This window comes from Rhinopithecus bieti, unplaced genomic scaffold (genome assembly GCF_001698545.2).
Source record: "Rhinopithecus bieti isolate Rb0 unplaced genomic scaffold, ASM169854v2 scaffold_19652, whole genome shotgun sequence".
NCBI classification, from domain to species: domain Eukaryota; kingdom Metazoa; phylum Chordata; class Mammalia; order Primates; family Cercopithecidae; genus Rhinopithecus; species Rhinopithecus bieti.
The window spans coordinates 2,967,712-2,972,944 of record NW_016809913.1 but is presented as its reverse complement, the minus strand read 5'-3'; positions in this window follow the sequence as shown (position 1 = coordinate 2,972,944).

The window sequence follows — 5,233 nt, the reverse complement described above, 5'->3', positions numbered from 1 at the left end:
AAAAATATAGAAAAAATGTCCTGTTTTTGTCATATATATATATATATATATATATATGTATATATATATATATATATATACGTATATATATGTATATATATATATGACAAAACCAGGACATTTGTCCTGTAGTTTCCTGTGGTATGGATTTTCCTGATCATATCCCTGTGGTGTCATTCAACATACTCTTCTAAATGTGTTTATTCATTAATGACCAATGTATTTCCTGTGAATTGGATCTAGAGACTTAAACAGATTCAAGTTCTATTCTATAGCAAAAATACTTAGGGGGTGCTGTGTACTTCCATCAGAGGCAGCAAATATCTGGTTTCTTTCTGTGATGTTAGCCTATAATCATCTCCTAGACCCGTAAATTGACTGACAATGAATTTTAAGGAACAAATGTGGCTGCAATGGCTTTCTGAGTAATACGTGCAGAAAAACACGTCTTGTAAAGTGTGTTGTTTGTTTGTTTTTTGTTTTCCAGGCATGAAAACAGCCCTGGAAGTCTGCCCTGGCTCCTGCACTGAGACTAATCCAGGTCACTTTAGGGAAACTGCCCAGCTCTGGCACTGCACTGTGTGTCTGTCAACTCTGTGGAGTGCTATGGCCTCAGTTTCCCACTAGAGGACACTGTGGCTCCAGGACTTCATGTGGCTCCCAGCCAGTCTCACTACTCCAGCACCTCAAAGGAGGCAAAGCCTTTAGTGTGCATTTATTAGGCACCAATTGGGTACTTTCTGTATGAAGGAGAGAAATAAAAGAGGTCAAACACAAAGGTCCTGTGGCATTGTTTCCTGACGTTTCTTTTTTTTTTTTTGAGATGGAGTCTCGCTCTTGTGGCCCAGGCAGGAGTGCAGTGGTGCAATCTCGGCTCACTGCAACATCTGCCTCCTGGGTGCAAGCGATTCTCATTACTCAGCCTCCCAAGTAGCTGGGATTACAGGCGCCCGCAACCACGCCCAGGTGATACTTGTATTTTTAGTAGAGATGGAGTTTCCCCATGTTGCCCAGGCTGGTCCCGAACTCCTTACCTCAGGTGATCCACCCGCCCCAGCCTCCCAAAGTACTGGGATTACAGGCATGAGCCACCGCATCCGGTCGTGTTTCCTGACGTAGTTTCTTTGCATTATTTTATTTTATGTGTTTGTTTATTTTTTGAGATAAGGTCTTATTGTGTTACCCAGGCTGGAGTGCCGTGGTGCAAACACAGCTCACTGCAGCCTTGAACTCCCGGGCTCAGACGAGCCTCCCATCTCCACCTTCAGAGTAGCTGGGACTACAGGTGCCTGCCACTGTGCCCAGCTAATTTTTAAATTTTTTATTTGTCAGGATGGAGTATCACTATGTTGCCCAGGCTGGTCTCAAACTCCTGGGCTCAAATGATCCTCTCCTCAGCCTTCCAAAGTGCTGGGATTTCCGGCATGTATTTCCCTTTAGAAAACAACAGAGGTGCTTCTCCATCTGCTGGAAACCATTTTAGGCCCTGGTAAAGGATGGCTGTCTCCTGCAAATTTGGTTACCTAGTTGATTTTTTTTCTTTTTTCTTTTTGAGACAAGGTCTCATTCTGTTGCCCAAACTGGAGTGCAGTGGTACAATCTTGGCTCATTGCAACCCCTGCCTCCCAGGCTCAAGCGATTCTCCTGCCTCAGCCTCCTGAATAGCTGGGATTATAGGCGCGCACCACTACACCTGGCTAACTTTTGTATTTTTAGTAGAGACGGGGCTTCACCATGTTGGCCAGGCTGGTCTCAAACTCCTGACCTCAAATGATCTACCCGCCTTGGCCTCCCAAAGTGCTGAGATTACAGGCATGAGCCACCGCACCCAGCCGTTGGATGTTTTTTTTTTAACTGCAATATTTGGGCTTTGGGGAGTGTGAATATATCCAAGAAAGATGCCAAAGTGTATTCATCTCTGAAATAATTTATTCATTTATTCAACTCCATGTATTGAGTATCCTGGGCGGGGAAGAAATGGGGAGAGAATGCTTACTGAGAGCTACTCTGTGCCAAGTACTGTCCCATCCTTTTTACCTACATCCTCACAAGATGGGTAATATTATCCTCATTTAAATCAAAGGAAACTGAGGCTTATTGAGGTTAATCAGCCTGCTGAAGGTTATCCTGCCATATGCAAATGGAAGTCTAAATGAATAAATATGTACGTTTTCCACCAAACCCCTCAATGCCACACTGACAAGCATGGTAATAGGACGTAGAGAAAGTAAGATGATTACAGAGACATCCTGTCCTTAAGGAGGTCATGATATAACACAGAAGTCACAATAAATGGACAAGCAATTATAGAATTTCTAATAGGTGGGCACCCTCTCAATACGTAGCTGACCACACACAGCCTCACTCTGCTGCTGTGACACTGTCCTTATGCAGAGGCAGGTGCTGACCACCAAGAATAGGGCCTCTGATTGTAGTGATGCCTTTGTGTTGACTGTCCACTCACCCTCACCCCATCACCCCCATGACCAAGGTTTGTGGGGGCATCAGCATGATTCAGGCTATAACCACCAATCCACCTGGAGAATGTAGCAAAGCCAAGACAGACATCATCCCTACTACTCAAAATCTCTAGTTTAGGCTGGGTGCAGTGGCTTATGCCTGGAATCCCAGCTTTGGGAGGCTGAAGCAGGTGGATCATTTGAGGCCAGGAGTTCGAGATCAGCCTGGCCAACATGGTAAATCCCCATCTCCACTAAAAATACAAAAAAAAAAAAAAAAAATAGCCAGATGTGGTAGCATGCTCCTGTAGTTCCAGCTACTCGGGAGGTTGAGGCAGCAGAATTGCTTGAACCTGGGAAGTGAAGGTTGCAGGGAGCTGAGATAGCGCCACTACACTCCAGCCTGGGTGTCAGAGCGAGAGTCTGTCTCAAAAAAAAAAAAAAAAAAAGTTTCTAGTTTAATGAAGGGAGGCAAACACAGACATATGCAATACCAGGACCAAAGCAATGAGTTCTTGAAAATTATGTGATAATGCAGCAAATAATTTTAAATGCCCTTTCAGTTACTCATATTTTCAAGCCCACTTAGCCTGTCCCAGCCTTGTCCCTACTGCCTCATAGTTCAGCCCTGGCAGCACAACTGAATTCATATTGTCAGAGCCCAAGCTGTGTTATTTACTAAAATCTGGCCAGTTGCACTAAGGAGAAAATGACAGCTGGCAGTTGGGAGAATGGACTGGCTGGTGTAAGTTGGGAAAAAGAGACACAGGTGGCAGGTGTCTAAAGAAGCAGAGCTGTGGGTGTTTGGAGAGGCCCAATCCCGGATGCCACTTAGGCTTCAGGCAACCACAGCTTCAAGGTTCCGGGAAGGAAGGACAAGCGTGGGTGTACTCCAGCCACCACCCTCCTCCAAACGAGTCCTGGGATAATGAATGAGCGGTCAGCCAGCGTCTTTGCTCTCTGATGAAAGGACCTCCGCTGCAGACTGTCCCTCTGCAAATATGATTGTGCCCCAGGAACCATCTGGCAAATGTGCCAGTTCCTTCAGCATTTCTGTTATTTCCATGACTTCTGGCCCCTTTTTTTCCTGGGATATAAATTGTTGCAGCAAGCCAAGCCAAAAGAATGTTTACTGCTGCTTCACAGGCTTTCCCTGAGCCTGGCTAACCCCACGGCTCACAGCCTATGAGGCGGCTCACAGCCTGTGAGGCTGCTCACAGCTAACGATGTCTCAGATGCATGCGTCTCCCCTCTGCCATTCTTGTGTATTTTGGAGTGTGCAGAGCCAGGCATGTGAGCTGCAGACCAGAGCTGCAGACCAGAGCTGCAGTGACCACATCGAGATGCTGGGGTGGGGGGAAGTGCATTTCTGTTGCAGGATGTCCTTCACGGAGAAGGGACAGGTTAACTCCATCTCTCTGCAGAGGACTTGGACAGCTCCCCAAGGAGCCACAACAGGCCACCCCAGCTATAGGACAGATCACGTGCTTTGGCTGCCCAGGGGAGGATGCCCAACAAACCGAGACGGCTCACGTCAGCCACTGGGCCCCATTTTGCACAGTGCCACGTTCTTCCTCTGACTCGGCCTGATGGTGGGCGAGGCTGGAGAGCTATAGGTCACCTTCAGACCCTGTGAACCAGCCCCTCAGTTTCAGTCTGCTTCACTGATTTTCATTCAGAGAACAGATACAGGCGGGTGGAAGAGGAGACTTAATCAAGTCACTCATCTCCTTGGTGATACACTTCATGGGCAGGGAAGCCATATGGAGCCATCAACCATGAGTCCCCTCTCCCCTAACCCAGGGAGTACTGGATTGTTCTAAAGGGGTGGGAGAGGAAGCAGTCAATGCAAAGACTCCCAGAATGTCACTGTCAGCCTAACAGTGGACAAGTGGGCAGTTCCAATGCAGATTCACACCTTCCTGCCTTAGTACATGCAGTTCCTTCTGTCTCGAACACATCAGGCCCCATCCACCTGGCAAACTCCTCCTCAATCTTTTAAGATCCAGTTCCAGCATCACCTACTTGGACCCCTTAATGCCACCACATCCTTTGCACCCATCTCGACTTAGTACCTGTCACATTGCACTTACAGTTGTTTTTAGCATGCCTTTTCCACCTGACTTGGAGCTCACTGAGGGCAGAGAACTATGTCTCACTAATCTCCATGTCTAGAGACTCAGTCTGTAAACACGTTTTTCAGCAGTGTTTTAGAAGGGAAAATCAGGGATTATGGAATTTAGAGATGGATTCTCTGGCAGAAATCTCTTAGTCCCTCCCACTGGCTTCACAAAAGACAAAACTGAGATTAGGAAACTGCCTTCCCCAGGGCCACAAGGCTAAACAGTGACAGAGCCTAGGTCTGCTGGCCCCTTGTCCTGCTCTCAGGTACTAAGAAATCAGGAGCGGGAGCGGTGGCTCATGCCTGTAATCCTAGCACTTCGGGAGGCCGAGGTGGGCGGATCACCTGAAGTCAGGGGTTCAAGACCAGCCTGACCAACATGGAGAAACCCAGTCTCTATTAAAAATACAAAATTAGCCGGGCATGGTGACGCATTCCTGTAATCCCAGCTACTCAGGAGGCTGAGGCAGGAGAATCGCTTGAACTCAGGTGGCGGAGGTTGCAGTGAACCAAGATCGTGCCATTATACTCCAGTGCCTGGGCAATAAGAGTGAAACTCTGTCTCAAAAAAGAAAAGGAAAGAAAGGAAGGAAGGAAGGAAGGAAGGAAGGAAGGAAGGAAGGAAGGAAGGGAGGGAAGGGAGGGAGGGAGG